Source organism: Moschus berezovskii, chromosome 3, assembly GCF_049115385.1.
Source record: "Moschus berezovskii isolate FMDL1 chromosome 3, NW_MosBer_1.0, whole genome shotgun sequence".
In the NCBI taxonomy this organism is placed as follows: Eukaryota; Metazoa; Chordata; class Mammalia; order Artiodactyla; family Moschidae; genus Moschus; species Moschus berezovskii.
This window is the reverse complement of record NC_142462.1, coordinates 49,766,639-49,784,306: the sequence shown is the minus strand read 5'-3', so window position 1 is coordinate 49,784,306 and position 17,668 is coordinate 49,766,639. Positions and strand designations below refer to the sequence as shown.

Sequence of the window (17,668 nt, the reverse complement as noted above, 5' to 3'; positions counted from 1 at the left end):
AAGAGTATACCATTTTGATTCACTATCTTTCCTCTAACTTCCAAGGGGTCGGCACAGAAAAGGAAAAAACTGAGTTAAAAACACTTTTAGATTTTGAGTCCCCACGTGTGTGTGCCTAATCTCAGCTGGTCTGCCCGAGACCACCTGAGTGCCAATCCTAGTCCCTTGTGGCCCCATTTCTGCTCCAACAAGATGAAAGAAACTATCGTGAACCAGGGGAAACCTGCCAAATTGCAGGCACGACTGTGCATTGTTGGGTAAGGACCTGCTCACAGAAAGAAGAAGGTGGTTCTTACAAATGCCACAGAAAATAACAAAAAGCTTCAGTTCTCTTTAAAGAAGTTAGGGGTAAACAACACCTCATTTGAAGAAATGAGTATGTTCACCAATCAAGAACAGCGAGCCACACTAACAATCTGAAAGTTCAGGCATCTCTGGCAGCAAACTTTCACCATTACAGGCCATACTGAGACAAAGCAGCTGACAGAAAAGTTACCCAGGATCTTAAATAAACTTGTTGCAGACAGTCTGACCAACAGACTGACTTAGACTTAAGGAGACTGACTGAAGCTCTCCCCAAAAATCTGTGGATGGAAAAGTACCACTTGCCACTGGAGAAGATGATGATGATGAAGTTCTAGATCTTGACAAGAATTTTGACAAGGCTTCCAAGAATGAAGCAAACTGAATTGAGTCAACTTCTAAAGAAGATAAATCTTGAAGAAGTTATTAGGAGCTGCTATTTTATATTATGACTGCTTTTTAAAATTTTGCTATGGATCTGATAATATCTAGGTCTTTAATATTTTTAAGCCCAAGTCCCTGGATACTGCAGATTTCTTCAGTTTTTACTTATATACAATTCATTCTTTGCAGCCAATTAAGCTAAAGAAGTCTGGGGCAAAAGTCTGAAACAAAGATTAATAAATTCTTTGCCTAGTTAAAAAAATGTTTTTTTATATTGGCATCAGTGCTGATCCAGAAAAAAACTGGGACCCTTTCTCATACTAGTTACTTTTCCAGAACTTAAAATAATAAGCATAGAAGAAAACTATAATTTAATTATGTCTATCATTGCAAATTTCTGTTATCAAGAGGGACATTCATATGAATCAGTGTTTAGTATAATTGACCAAGTATCAGATTCTGGGCTCCAGTTGCAGAGAGTGGTAACTGAATTCTTAAATATGCCTTTCTGCAGTTCTCAATGTGACTTTTTCCATTTCTTTGGTTTAAGACATTTTATTTGACAGTTATTCTGAGTCATTGTTCTAGTCCCTAAAACACTTAAAGTTGGTACTTTGTCCATTTTGTTCATTACTGTATTTACGGCTTCTCAGTACAAGGCACATAACTGATATTCGATAAACAGTGTTTTAAAAGGAGGATGATGGACATGTTGTAAATCAACCAAGTAAAAGAATGCTTTACCAGTGAATTGAAACTGAACCACTGGAGATATCGAACCTGTATAATTTTTTATCTTAGAAGGAAAGATTACTCATTTGTTCTCATTTGCCATCAGAAACACTCCCCTTGCTACTCTCTCATTGACATAAGCTCAAACTTTAAGGCCTAGATAAAATTATTTCTTTCTTTAAGTCATTCTAATTCCTTCAGCTAAAAAAGTGCTACTCTGTATTCTCATGGAACTTTCTGATCACCATACTAAAACAGTATTAATAATACAGTTTACAACAGTTAGAACTGGACATGGAACAACAGACTGGTTCCAAATAGGAAAAGGAGTACGTCAAGGTTGTATATTGTCACCCTGCTTATTTAACGTATATGCAGAGTACATCATGAGGAATGCTGGGCTGGAAGAAGCACAAGCTGGAATCAAGATTTCCGGGAGAAATATCAATAACCTCAGATATTCAGATGACACCACCCTTATGGCAGAAAGTGAAGAGGAACTCAAAGCATCTTGATGAAAGTGAAAGAGGAGAGTGAAAAAGTTGGCTTGAAGCTCAACATTCAGAAAACAAAGATCATGGCATCTGGTCCCATCACTTCATGGCAAATAGATGGGGAAACAGTGGAAACAGTGTCAGACTTTGTTTTTTTGGGCTCCAAAATCACTGCAGATGCTGATTGCAGCCATGAAATTAAAAGATGCTTACTCCTTGGAAGGAAAGTTATGACCAACCTAGATAGCATATTAAAAAGCAGAGACATTACTTTGCCAGCCAAGGTCCATCTAGTCAAGGCTATGGTTTTTCCCGTGATCATGTATGGATGTGAGAGTTGGACTGTGAAGAAAGCTGATCGCCGAAGAATTGGTGCTTTTGAAATGTGGTGCTGGAGAAGACTCTTGAGAGTCCCTTGGACTGCAAGGAGATCCAACCAGTCCATTCTAAAGGAGATCAATCCTGGGTGTTCATTGGAAGGACTGATGCTAAAGCTGAAGCTCCAATACTTTGGCCATCTCATGCAAAGAGTTTATTCACTGGAAAAGACTGTGATGCTGGGAGGGATTGGGGGCAAGAGGAGAAGGGGACGACAGAGAATGTGATGGCTGGATGGCATCACCGACTCGATGGACATGAGTTTGAGTGAATTCCGGGAGTTGGTGATGGACAGGGAGGCCTAGCGTGCTGTGATTCATGGGGTCTCAAAGAGTTGGACACGACTGAGGGATTGAACTCGACTGAAATGAACTGAACTGAACATTTACATAGACTTCATCATGTCAGGTGTTATTCTAATGCCTTTAGCCTCACAACAATCCGCTGAGGTAGGTACTAATTAGTGACAGAGAGGGGATTTGAATGTAGAAGTCTGACTCTTTAGTCTCTTAACCACTACAGTGTAATGACAACATTATACCCTCTTTATAATTTAGTAATTCATCCTACACTGCCCTATGGCACTTGTTAGACTCCTCTAATATTATTTAACCAAGTGCTCTATGGCACTTGTTAGACTCCTGTAATATTATTTAACCCCTCATATATAACTCCTGTAATATTATTAATTTATGAGTTAGCATATCAGATTATAATCTTCTAGAAGAATATTACTAATCCCTGTGTAGCCCTCACAGTAGCTACCCAGTCACATAGATTACATTAATCTATATTAACCAAATTAATTAATCACATTAAGTCACATAAATGAAATAACTAATTGATCCACTGATTAGTGGTTCTTAAACTTCAGTGTGCATCAGATTTCCTTCGAGGTTCTGTTAAAATACAGATGGCCGGGACCCATCCTGCAAATTTCTAATCCTGTAATTCTGAGATGGAAACTTAATTTTGTATTTCTAATAAGTCCTTAAACAATGACAACATTTCTGGTTTAAGAGTTATTCTTTGAGAACTAAAGCTCTAGAATATTTTCAAATAGTAAATTTTTCTGAATATTTAGATGGCTATTCAGCAGAAATTAACACAACAATGTAAATCAATTATATTTCCACAAAATAATTATTTAGGTGAAACAAAATATGATGTACACTTAAAATACAGAAATACACACAGCCCAAATTATAGAGATATAGGAATCTGTATGGTCTAGGGAGTCAATTTCATGGGTATGATAATTTAAAAGTGAACTAAAAATAATTGCTGAGCTTATAAACAAATTTGAATAAAATGCCTCATCTTCATGTATGCCACAATACAGATCACGCTAATTTGATTTATTCAGAAGAGTATTTTTGACATAAATGTCCCCTTTGGGCTACAATATCAAGGCAAAGATGCAATGCACAATTGATTTAAAGTATGAATTGCATTGTAAATATAGAAAACAATACCACATGTTTTTCTCTAACAGAAAAAGGAAGTCTAGTCACATTAATATCTTCATAATAATTAAACAACACATACAACTTACCAGACTGACAGATAAAGAAGCAGCCTATGTCAGGCTGATTACCAAATCTCCATACACAGTCCCCTCTAGATATCACTTATTATTTCTATTGTAAATTATTTATAAAGATCACTTTCATGATTTAAGTGGTCACGTCAAAGGCACCATTTACAAGCCACAAGTTAAAATAAGGTATTAATAATAAATTAAAAACACCACATCAACATCTCATGTATCAAAACTGCAAGCAACTGATCACAAATGGCTGAAAAACTCATTATTACTTTATGTCAAGAAGGTGTTTTTGCCAGAGAACTGTCTGCCCCTCCCATACTCTACCCAATCAACAGGCTTTAATTTAATCAATGGCAGATGTCCAAACCTGGGTCATTTAAGCTTTGCTTCCCCATGAATGAGAGTAGAATGAAGCAGCTGAGACTGGGCCAATGCATCTCTTTGTTTCAGGATGAGCTTCATGTGCCTGTGCTTCAGTGGTTTATCTTGGCTGTCCCTTCCTTACTGTCTGTTGGTCAGGGACTGCTTGCCTGATGCTCTGACACTGCTCTTACTCTCTACTCTTTCAAGTCCTCCTGATTTGCATGAGTTGTATCACCCTCTCATACTCATAGCCTCTTCATCTTTGTCTGCTTGTTTGCTTCTCAGTCCACTGCTGTCCTGATGCTGGCCTTTCCTATGGGAACTGCTCTCTAGTGTCCAGAGGCCTTCTGCCACCTCTCCCTGGCAAATCACACCACATGTGTACCTTAAGTGCTAAATACATTTTGAGTAATTTCATGCCATTTATTTAAAACATTCAAAGACCTCTAGGAGGTAAATGAGCATAAAGTTTGGCAAAATACCAGACAAAATGACTACCGTGCATAAATTTTACTCTAAAATTTCCCTGCCATAGTTTAATGGTTTCTATTGCTCACAGGCCCTTTTTTTTTTTAATGCTGCCAAGACATGAGACAATAGAAAGAATGAACCACTTTTACTATCATGCTGTACAATAGTTCTCCTACTATTCATTGCTACAATTTTTGTTTTCTATATGTCCACATTTCTGGCCATACATACACATTATCTCTTTTATCTTCACAATGACCAATATGCTAAAATAATCCTACTTTGCATATACCCATAAACTAAAGATTAGAGGAATTATATCCAATATCACTCAAGTAGAAAGTGGTAACGGAGAAGGCAATGGCGAGCCACTCCAGTACTCTTGCCTAGAAAATCCCATGGATGGAGGAGCCTGGTAGGCTGCAGTCCGTGGGGTCACTAAGAGTCAGACACGACTGAGCGACTTCACTTTCACTTTTCACTTTCATGCATTGGAGAAGGAAATGGCAACCCACTCCAGTGTTCTTGCCTGGAGAATCCCGGGGATGGGGGACCCTGGTGGGCTTCTGTCTATGGGGTCACACAGAGTCGGACACGACTGAAGTGACGCAGCAGCAGCAGCAGCAGCAGCAGCAGAAAGTGGTAAACCTGGATTCAAAGCTACGAATGTCTGAATCCATAGTCCATGTTCTTAACCACTGTGCCTTTTACTGTCTCTCACTTTGCAGTTGTCTTTAAAATAGGATGTTATAATCTTGTAAATTCTCATTTTACTTATTTTTAATATTTTAAAAGGAGAAAAGTAAGTGATAAATGAAAAAAATTGTTTAAACAGATGATCTTACCTTTATGAACAAAAAATTAAAGTAAGCATGTACTTCTTTGGTGCTATAGGACTTGGGATATTTTTCGGGACCAGGCCTTTTTTCCTCCTCTGTTGTCCTCACCTCTTACTTGATCTAAATCTGTTAAATTACAATTTTGACCCCTTCCAATTTATGATTTCAAGGAAGATTAGGAACAGCTGGTCAGCAGCCCTGCTGCTGCGGCTGCTGCTAAGTCGCTTCAGTCGTGTCCAACTCTGTGAGACCCCATAGACAGCAGCCCACCAGCCTCCCCCGTCCCTGGGATTCTCCAGGCAAGAACACTGGAGTGGGTTGCCATTTCCTTCTCCAATGCATGAAAGTGAAAAGTGAAAGTGAAAGTGAAGTCGTGTCTGACTCTTAGTGACCCCATGGATGGCAGCCTACCAGGCTCCTCTGTCCATGGGACTTTCCAGGCAAGAGTACTGGAGTGGGGTGCCATTGACTTCTCTGGCAGCCCTGTTGAATAGCCTTCAATATACTGGAAGAGCATTATTAACTTGTCCCTGTGCTTTCTCTTTTACAATTACATTTTCCTTGACTTTTCCCCCACAGATCTCATTTTCCTATTTTTATTCATGTTTGCCATCTTCAGAACTCTGGTTGAATTCTCTATATTTATTTTCATGTATGTACTCACATCTCTCATCTAGTGGGAAGATAAAAGCTTGGTGTATCTCACTCCCATTTGTTACTTTTTAATGTCTTCTTCTAAAAAATAAACTATGGGACTTCCCTGGTGGTCCAGAGGTGAGGAATCTGCCTGCCAAAGCAGGGGACACAGATTTGATCCCTGGTCCAGGAAGATTCCACATGCCGAGGGGCAGCTAAGCCCATACACCACAACTATTGAGCCTGTGCTCTGAAACTGTGAGCCACAACTACTGAAGACTGCATGCCCAGACCCCATGCTGTGCAATAAGAGAGTCCACAGCAATGAAAAGATGGTGCACTGCAACTAGAGAGTAGCCCTCTCTGCAACTAGAGAAAATCTGCATGCATTAATGAAGACCAAGCACAGCCAAAGATAAATAAGTAAATGAATACTAAAAAAAAAAAATAAATAAACTATGTAGGCTGCCTAGTAGACTTCCTAGTAGGCAGCAACAAAGACCACCAGAGCCAAAAATAAATAAATAAATACTAATTTAAAAAAAGTAAACTATGTAGGCTTCCTGGCAGGCTTATCTTTGATTTTGGAATAATTGTAAATAACAAAATTAGTTTCAGTTTTCATAATCTGAAATTGTTTTAGATTGTTTTTATTCTTGAGGAATTATGTTTTGTCACTGATGTCTTAGTTACTTTTCATCTCATACCATCACAAATTCAGTGTAATGTGAGATCAAGGGTGGAATGAACAGGTTAGGGTATTAGTTGTTCTAATATCATTAAAGAACATTGCTCTTCAAAAGCAAAACAAAACACAAAAAAATAAATCACCAAGTAGAATCAGGGGTCATTACTATTTTCTAGTTTGAAATTATTTGATTTTTTTAATCATACTAAACATTATCCTGATCATTATTATCTTTAAGAAATTTGTAATTTCATTGATCATTCTTCTTAGGTTTTTTGATAAACTAAGGAGAGAGACATATTTTTTTTCTTTGATCTCCGACTCTGTGCGACCCCGTAGATGGAAGCCCACCAGGCTCCCCAGTCCCTGGGATTCTCCAGGCAAGAACACTGGAGTGGGTTGCCATTTCCTTCTCCATCTTTGATCACACCTTTCCCTAATTAAGGAATTAGTGAGAATAGTTGTCTTCGTTTCAATTCCTAGAATAATTACTGTAATCATTTTTAACTAATATAACTTTAAATAATGCTTTAGGGTTTCTACTACTAATATGTTTTATCTAGGGGTAAAAGTTCTTATTATATCTAAGCACATTTTTTCAGTATATGTATATTATAAGAATAAAAGGAATTTAATCTCATCTATATGAACTATCTTTATTAACTATCCATACATTAGTCATGGTTTCAGTTTTGTTGAACTGTCCTTGTTTTGTAGTTAATATGCCTGTTTTTACTTTATTTTAGTAATTAAGTGAATATAGTAGAGTGGCTGATATTAAATTCTAATTATTTTCACATTTTTGACAGCACTGATTTAGAAAAATATTTCTTTTAAGATTGAGAATATTTTACATAAAGAACTAGATACTCAGAAATGTTTTCCATTCTGCATTATGTTCCCCAGAAGTAAAACTCTAATAAAAGTCTACACTTTATTAATTTTTATTGTTTTAGATGCAAATATGAAAAATTATTAGTGTTCTGGGATGTCCCACACGAGATCAACTCACACACAGACACACAGAGACATACACAGATACAACACAGGTATGCGTTAACACGAAAAGCAGTAAATGCATTTTACTTTCAGGGTACTCAGTTCTTAGATCTTTTTAAAGTGTACGTTGCTTGTTGCTAAAATTTTAATGCCTACTCTGAATTAGAAGTCTCATGTATTCTTTAAAAACTATGATGTGCTGGAAGGACATGAGGTGGAAGAGTATGGGTGTGCTGATAAAAAGTGCCAAGTATGAAGAACTAAATGTAAAAAACAGTGGGCAGTCAGTTGGTGAAATCACGGAGAATTAACTCAAGAGCTAGTATGTAAAATACATACTGTCTATAAAAAAACTGGGTTCAAACTTATAGCATGCTTTAAAAGCAACTTTAAATCTAAACGAAGTTTCCTTTACCCAATTCTGGACCTTTTTTGAGGGGTGATATATAGTTTCTATCCAATTTGCTTTTGGTTTAGAAATATTTCACTCATTATTTTTACATATGATTTTTAGGTTTATAACTTAAAAGAGTATCTTTGAAATTTTTCACCATTTCCTCAATTTGCATATTTTAAAAACTAATAAATACTCCTTAAAAGGAAATATATTCCACATTAGGTAATAGAAAAGATTCAGCTATAAACTAGGGGTTCAATTTTCATAACTTATTTCCTAAATTTATGTTTCCTAAAATCTGAGGGAGACGGAGTCTTCCTTTTGTATCTGTTACAGTATTCAAACTGTATTATGTATGCCACACCCTCTGTGGCCCTTAGTATTCCTTGGAAAGATAAAGAAGAAAAAAGCAAACAACAACTCTGTCTATTTGATCTTTCTTCTGACCATGAGGCCTTTGTGAACCTAGGAAATATTTTTCTCTATTAAAAGAAAAAAAATCACCTCATTATAAAAATATCATTTGACTAGTTGCTCTTAGGAGGTTAATTTTTACTTTTAAAAAGTCTATAAATAAGAAGGCTTTCAATTACTAAGCAACAATCAAAATTATAGTTACAAGTACTATGGCAGTTTTTACACAGAATTGGTAAACTATATTAATAGGAATTCCATTTTTTGAATAGCTCAGTGTTAGTGTAAATGATACTGCTTGTCATGCCACTGTTAAAAAAATATCTAAAAGCACTTTATGTGTGAAGAAATTCATAAAATAAAAAGCATTGAGTTCTGCATGAAAAAATATAGGATATAAATCTCATTTTATATTATACAGAAGAATCCTTTAGGGTGTTGGTACAGTAAGGGAAGCACATAATTTTCAGAAACTCTAGAAACTGTCATTTTGTCATATGAACTTGTATTATTTTCTAAGAGATCATACATACTGTTATATTTTTTCAACTACTATTTTCAATTTAGGACAGCAGATGAACTTGAGTTTTTCTTAAGCATATTTTTAGCTTTATCATCACTCTTTCCACAACCTCTATAAAAAGGTACTTTAGGATACTCGTGCCTGCATGCTTCAGTCATGTCTGACTTGCTGTGACCCTATGGACCATGGCCTGCCAGGCTCCTCTGTCCATGGGATTCTCTAGGCAAGAATACTGGTGGGTTGCCATTTTCTTGTCCATTTAGGACACTCATTTACTATTAAATTTTAAAACTATTTGAAAATGTTAACATTTACCCAATCTTGGTAAGAATATTATTTAGGATAGAATAACATGATATAACGGAGAAGGCAATGGCAAGCCACTCCAGTACTGTTGCCTAGAAAATCCCATGGATGGAGGAGCCTGGTAGGCTGCAGTCCGTGGGGTCGCTAAGGGTCGGACACGACTGAGCGACTTCACTTTCACTTTTCACTTTCCACTTTCACACATTGGAGAAGGAAATGTCAACCCACTCCAGTGTTCTTGCCTGGAGAATCCCAGGGACGGGGGAGCCTGGTGGGCTTCCGTCTATGGGGTCACACAGAGTCGGACACGACTGAAGTGACTTAGCAGCAGCAGCAGCAGCAACATGATATAAAATATAAATTTTAAAGCCCCTGTCTCTCATTCCTCTCCAAAGGCAAGAACTATAAATAGCTCTTTATGTTATATTCAAAATTTATCCTATTAATTTAAAAGGTTAATAAAAATATAAATTTAGTATAACAAGTAGAATTATGTGCACAAATAGTCCATTAAATTGACTACAGAATAAATACCTTCAACTGGAATAACAGATCTGAAAGAATCTGCATCTAAGATTTTGATAGTTATTGCTAAATTGGCCTTCAAGAGAAAAAGACTGCTATCAACAATACATGAGAATATCTTTTTCCTCCAACAGACAGTCCTATTAAATATTTCAGTTTTGCCAGTCATAGATAAAAGTGGAATCTGGATGCTATTCCTCGTGAATAAGGCTGAGCAACTTGTCAAATACTCATTTGTATTTTGCTCTTTCTATGAACTATTAATGTTCTTTGACCATTTTTCTCTTGACTTGTTCATCTTTTGCTATTGATCTGTGAGAACTCTGTATAAAAGAAATTAACCTTCTACCACATTCTTTTGCAAATAGCTTCATTAGTTTATTATTTGTCTTTTATTTATGGCATTATCAACTGTATAGTATATAAATAACATAAATATAATGTATATAACATATAAATAACATATATATATATAATATATAAAACTTCTGTATAAATACAGAAGTATTGTATTTAATTTGTATTAATAAGTTGCATCCATGTTTTTTCCATTATAGACTCTAAATCTGTTGAGATATGTACCAAAAGGTCATATTACTGCAAATGCTTTTTTAACAGATATTTATCACTGTTCTCTATCTCCCCTCCCTTCTTTATTTAGTATATTTAAAACTTTAGTCCATTTAGAATTAAATTTTATGTAAAGAGTGGGATAAGAATAAATCTCTTTACATTTCTATAAATGGTTAAGCAGTTCTTCCAAGATAACTTATTGTCCAGCCAACCTCAATGAATAAAAATGACATCTTTATCCCCTATTAAATCCCCATAAGTCTATATCATGAGCCCCTCTCCTTTTCCACTAATATTCTACATTTGTACCAGTGTCATACTACTTTAATTACAAACGTTGCAATGTGTTTTAATATCTAGCAGGGTTAAAATACAGAGTATTCAATAATTACAGTAGAGTCAATGTTTGAAGGGACAGCAAAGAGCATCTAGTTCATCCTTTAATTTACTTACAGATGAAGAGAATGAAGGCAAGGGAAGTTCCAAGAGTCATTCAACAGCCCATGGAATTCTCTAGGCCTGCCCAAGAATACTGGAGTGGGTGGGTAGCCCATCCCTTCTCCAGCAGATCTTCCCGACCCAGGAATTGAACCAGGGTCTCCTGCATTGCAGGCAGATGCTTTACCAACTGAGCTATGAGGGAAGCCCTGGGAGACCCAAGAACTAGAACAAAGATTACCTGGCTAGTGTCCCAGTACTCATTCCTCTGAGCCATGATAATAACTATAAAGATATACCCATAGACTTCAATCAGTCAGTTCAGTTCAGTTCAGTTGCTCAGTCGTGTCCGACTCTCCGCGACCCCATGAATCACAGCACGCCAGGCCTCCCTGTCCATCACCAACTCCCGGAGTACACTCAAACTCATGTCCACAGAGTCGGTGATGCCATCCAGCCATCTCATTCTCCATCGTCCCCTTCTCCTCCCGCCCCCAACCTTTCCCAGCATCAGAGTCTTTTCCAATGAGTCAACTCGTCGCATGAGGTGGCCAAAGTATTGCAGTTTCAGCTTTAGCATCAGTCCCTCCAATGAACATCCAGGATTGATCTCCTTTAGAATGGACAGGTTGGATCTCCTTGCAATATAAGGGACTCTCAAGAGTCTTCTCCAACACCACAGTTCAAAAGCATCGATTCTTCGGCGATCAGCCTTCTTCACAGTCCAACTCTCACATCCATACATGACCACGGGAAAAACCATTGCCTTGACTAGATGGACCTTGGTTGGCAAAGTAATGTCTCTGCTTTTTAATATACTATCAAGGTTGGTCATAACTTTCCTTCCAAGGAGCAAGCGTCTTTTAATTTCATGGCTGCAATCAGCATCTGCAGTGATTTTGGAGCCCAAAAAAACAAAGTCTGACACTGTTTCCACTGTTTTTCCATCTATTTGCCATGAAGTGATGGGACCAGATGCCATGATCTTTGTTTTCTGAATGTTGAGCTTCAAGCCAACCTTTTCACTCTCCTCTTTCACTTTCATCAAGAGGCCTTTGAGTTCCTCTTCACTTTCTGCCATAAGGGTGGTGTCATCTGCATATCTGAGGTTATTGATATTTCTCCCAGCAATCTTGATTCCAGCTTGTGCTTCTTCCAGCCCAGCGTACTGTACTCTGCATATAAGTTAAATAAGCAAGGTGACAATATACAACCTTGACGTACACCTTTTCCTATTTGGAACCAGTCTGTTGTTCCATGTCCAGTTCTAACAGTTGCTTCCTGACCTGCATACAGGTTTCTCAAGAGGCAGGTCAGGTGGTCTGGGATTCCCATCTCTTTCAGAATGTTCCACAGTTTCAATACTTCTCAAATTATTCTGGATTTAAGTTTCTCGGTGATTTTTTTTTTCTATTCTACTTTCTTATGCTCCTGAAACTTCACTTTTCTATATGCTTGTGAGATTTTCATTATTAAGGTTACCTATAATACCTAGGCTTCCCTGGTGGCTCAGAGGTTAAAGTGTCTGCCTGCATCTGCCTGCAATGTGGGAGAGCTGGGTTCGATTCCTGGGTCGGGAAGATCCCCTGGAGAAGGAAATGGCAACCCACTCCAGTATTCTTGCCAGTATTCTTACCTGGAGAATCCCAAGGATGGAGGAGCCTGGTGGGCTACAGCCCATGGGGTTGCAAAGAGTCAGGCACAACTGAGCGACTTCATTCACTCACTCACTCACTCATAATACCTATAGGGCTTACACCTAATATACCGATATAAGGTTACCTATAAGGTTACCTATAATACCTATAATACCTTTGGGCTTCCCTGGTGGCTCAGAGGTTAAAGCGTTTGCCTGCAATGCAGGAAACCTGGGTTCGATCCCTGGGTTGGGAAGATCCCCTGGAGAAGGAAATGGCAACCCACTCCAGTATTCTTGCCTGGAGAATCCCATGGACAGAGAAGCCTGGTGAATTACAGTCCACGGGGTTGCAAAGAGTCAGACACGACTGAGCGGCTTCACTTTCACTTTCTATAATACCTATATACCATAAATGCTGACAGAAGACAAACCAAACCTGTCTTCCAACATCATTTGTCATTGCCTACTTACTTTGCTCATAAGAATCCTGAGTGAAGTTGTTCTAATGTTGAAAAAAAAAAAAATCCCAAAGCAATGCACAAGCAAACAGTAAAGCTTCCACTGACTAACTAGGAAGTTATCTGCCAGAGGCAGTTATCAGCAAGCATCTTAATAAGATTCATGGCTGACAATAAATGTAAGCCATAATGAACACTACCATTGTGTATATGAACATAATACATACATATTTAACTTCCATTATATTTGAGAAATTGGAAATAGTGGTGTAAAAAAAATATGGAAATATGTGATGGTTTTTCACACAATGATTCAGAGACAAAAACTTTGTGCTTTCCAAAATGAGAAGAAGACAAGCTTAAGAAAAATTTTAAGAGTAGTACCAAATTATATCAAGATAATAGGTCAAGCTCCAGGGCTCTGACACAGATGCAAAAGCAGATGTAGAAACTGAAAGAAATTAAAGTTCAGGAAGTCACCACCTGAGGTGGTTTCATGTAAGAAGCTGGACCATTTACAGAGGTAGGGATCCATTATACTCAAGCCAATTACAGAGGTTATCAGTTCAGTTCAGTTCAGTCACTCAGTCGTGTCCGACTTTTTGCGACCCCATGAATCGCAGCATGCCAGGCCTCCCTGTCCATCACCAACTCCCGGAGTTCACTCAAACCCATGTCCACTGAGTTGATGATGCCATCCAGCCATCTCATCCTCTGTCATCCCCTTGTCCTCCTGCCCCCAATTCCTCGCAGCATCAGGGTCTTAGTTCTAGACAATTTTGCTATCACCTAGACATCTCTAACTAAATCAGCAGTTATTGTATTAGATTTGCCCAGACCACTGAATTAAAATAAAGGATCTGGGCATCTTTCCAATTGAGTAGGATTAGTCATGTGATATTAATGGAAGAAAACAGCCAATTTGTCCAAAGATAAAATATCTAAAATAGATAGATATATCTATTTTATACTCCCTCAATAGAGGGAGTATAAGAAGGGAGTTTAAATCAAAATACATCACTTCTTATCTAGAAAACACAATGTATATTAGCAGAAAATTGAAAAGGATCATACAGATTAGGAACTACAAAGAATCATTTGAATTGATAACTTACACTCAAATATAGTAGAAAAATAATGCCTTCCTCCCATTTATACTACTACGAGAATTAAATTCAGTTGCCTCTCAGCACTGTGAATGACCACTTTTACTTACATCTTGATGTTTTATTTTCCTTTCAAGATGGGTTAGTACGTGAACTTGTTACTCTTAAATTACTTTCAGAAAGCTAGTTTTCATACTAAAAACAAATAAATCCAATAATGATTGCCTCTCTCAGTGACAATCATCTGTTAATTACTGAAGACTTCCTGATCTGAACTCTTAGGAACTGAAATTCCAAGGAAATGCTGACTTTATTGACTCATTAGTCCTCCTACAACTTTAAAATATAGTGGGAATAAACACACAAATAGCACAAAGTGTGATGACTGCAAAACATCTTTAAAGTGAAGCAAAACTGAAAGTCTCTCAGTTGTGTCCAACTCTTTGCAACCCCATGGACTATGCAGTCCATGGAATTCTCCAGGCCAGAATACTGCAGTGTGTAGCCTTTCCCTTCCCAGGGATCTTCCCAATTCAGGAATCAAACCCAGGTCTCCCACATTACAGGTGGATTCTTTACCAGCTCAGCCAAGGAAGTCCAAGAATACTAGAGTGGGTAGCCTATACCTTTTCCAGGAGATCTTCCCAACTAAGGAATCGAACCAGGGTCTCCTGCATTGCAGGTGGATTCTTTACCAGCTGAGTTTTTAGCAAAGCCCCAAATGTCTTTAAGATGCATATAATATGGAAAGATATTATTTTCTAAGATCTGTTAAAGTAAAATATATTTGTTAGATACACTTACATATATAATTTTTCCAAGCCTGACTCACAAAGAGCTGTGATGCAATACATCTTTTTCTTAAATGTATACCTTATACTTCAATTTCACACGCTAAAAAATACAGAATTAAAAAAAAAGAACGCTACTTAAAATCATTCATTTTAGCAAAACAAAATACATTAAAATATCAAAGTGATGTTACTTTAAAAAAAAAAATTCCAGGTAGCACAAGCTGAAACTGTGTATCTTGGCTTATGAAATCTAAACAATAGAGTTTCCCCTAAATTTTACTAGGATTTAGAGAAAATCATCCTTAAAACTTGGTGTATAGGATTTCTTTCCAATACTCTTCTTTTTTCAGTGCTGGTGTTTCCATATGGTTATATATAAATACTGTGAGTACTTGTTACATTATATAACATGCATGTGCTTGTGTAAATATTAATAGGTATATGTATATGTTCATATATATATATATACATGTTCATATATATATACATATATTATGTGTATGTTCATATATATCCCCATAAAAACACAAGATTATAGTCTTGTATGATATAGTCTCTGGTGGCTCAGATGGTAAAGAATCTGCCTGCTATAGGAGCTGCTGCTGCTGCTAAGTCATTTCAGTTGTGTCCAACTGTTTGCGACCCCATAGATGGCAGCCCACCAGGCTCCCCTGTCCCTGGGACTCTCTAGGCAAGAACACTGGAGTGGGTTGCCATTTCCTTCTCCAATGCATTAAAGTGGAAAGTGAAAGTGAAATCATTCAGTTGTGTCCGACTCTTAGCGACCCCATGGACTGCAGCCTACCAGACTCCTCCGTCCATGGGATTTTCCAGGCAAGAGAACTGGAGTTGGTCGCCAGTGCCTTCTCTGTCAACTTAGGACACCCAGGTTCAATTCCTTGGTTGGGAAGATCCCCCGGAGAAGGAAATGGCAACCCACTCCAGTATTCTTGCCTGGAGAATTCCATGGACATTGAAGCCTGGCAGGCTACAGCCCATGGGGTTGCAAAGAGTCAGACACAACTAAGTGACCAACACACATGATATTTTTAAATGCTAAATGTTATTTCAGATTACAAGTAAGTTTTGAATTAGATTTTTTTAAATTAAAAAAGTCCTGGAGGTAATTGCTGCCTGGGGTGAGTAATAATTAGGCACAGGATGATGTGAAAAGGCAGCCACTAAAATGGAGATAACTACACACTGACATTTAATTCATTAAACTTTCTGAAATGCTGACCTGGGATCTCTTAACCATTATATTTCTGCTTTTTCTTAATTGATTTTCATTCTCATTTGATTTTATTTATATTTCGTGCTGTTTTGTAAGCTACCTCAAATATTTTTTTGACAATTTAACTTATTAATAACCCTAATAAGAAGTTAATGAACTGGAAAGTTAAGGATAATTATTTTCATCATTTATTCTAAAATTTATTTATGTATTTCCAAAATCTCTAATGCTCTCTCTCACTGTTAGTATCCATGCAGTAACTTGATGATATGTCTACAGAGCTGGGAGATGAGGTGACATGAATAAATGCTGTTGGTCTCTAGATTGTTTTTGGAGCCAGGATGCTGTAATGATTTTAATATCATACCCATCCCTGCTCACCTTCCCCTCTACCCCCACTCTCTTTCCTGGTGACTATCTAGAAAGTCTTCATATACTTACAAGTGTGACTTCTTGCTGACATCAGACACAGAGAGCTAAATTTATCATGAGCTAAAGATACCTTGATTCTCCAAAATATCATAGTCTTATTAGTTGCCAAATTACTTTATAACCAACTTCTGATTACTCAGAGAAGATTATCTGATTACTGAGCAGTTAAATAAGAGCACTTCCTTGTTCTCCACAGCTAATTTCTCCTCTAAGGGGGATGGATCTGAGTAGCTAAAATAGGCAGCTGCCCAGGTGATATAATTTGAGATGAATGGGAAGAAAAAGTCATCTCAAACTTTTAAGTCATTTTTCTCCATTCTTAGAGAAGTCTATATGATCCTGGATTTCTCTGTGGTCTTCGAGAACTCCTTTTAAAATTGAACTACCCCTGGTTGGGGAAACTCTTTTTTAACACTATGATCAAGACTTATTACCAGTCTATGGAGGCCTCCATGCAAACTAGAGACTGGCTGTCTCAGCATGTGTATTTTAGGAAAAGGCATCTTTCTGACATAGTCCCTTGCCCACTCATATGATGCCTTGTGCAGAGTACACTGTAGAACTGTACTCAGCAGCAAAACCTAAATGAACTGGACATAGAATGCTAGGAAAGGAGCAGGGAGAGTGTCCATGTGCTAGCCCTCAGTTGCCCATTCATAGCCCAAAAAAAAAAAAAGAACCTTATAATAGTGTTCGTCTATTAAGTCTGTGCTTTATAATGCTGTATTAGATAGCTGAGTTGAAGCAATACTTTCATCTCCACAGATAATCAAAATTGACTACCTCTGGAAATACCGTGCAGGAAAATAGAACAAAGCAAAACAACAGTAAAAACTTGGGTTTATGTACCAACTATTATCATGAATATCATACATAGCATTAATACAATTTAATATTCTTTCATTTTAAAAGACTGAGAGCATTGCAATGTAATCAAGAACATTTACAGTTTTTCTTAGCTGTCCTTTATAAATAGATGGCTTTCTGGGCACC

The 17,668-nt window shown here is 37.4% G+C and overlaps 1 protein-coding gene and 1 pseudogene across 1 annotated transcript in view; one reads left to right on the top strand and one right to left on the bottom strand.

Moving 5' to 3' along the window:
• The window catches only part of MAGI2 (membrane associated guanylate kinase, WW and PDZ domain containing 2), a 1,553,247-nt gene that overhangs the window by 1,286,270 nt on the left and 249,309 nt on the right, over window positions 1-17,668 (bottom strand). The window lies entirely within an intron of this gene.
• On the top strand, window positions 193-688 carry LOC129552350 (transcription factor BTF3 pseudogene; annotated as a pseudogene).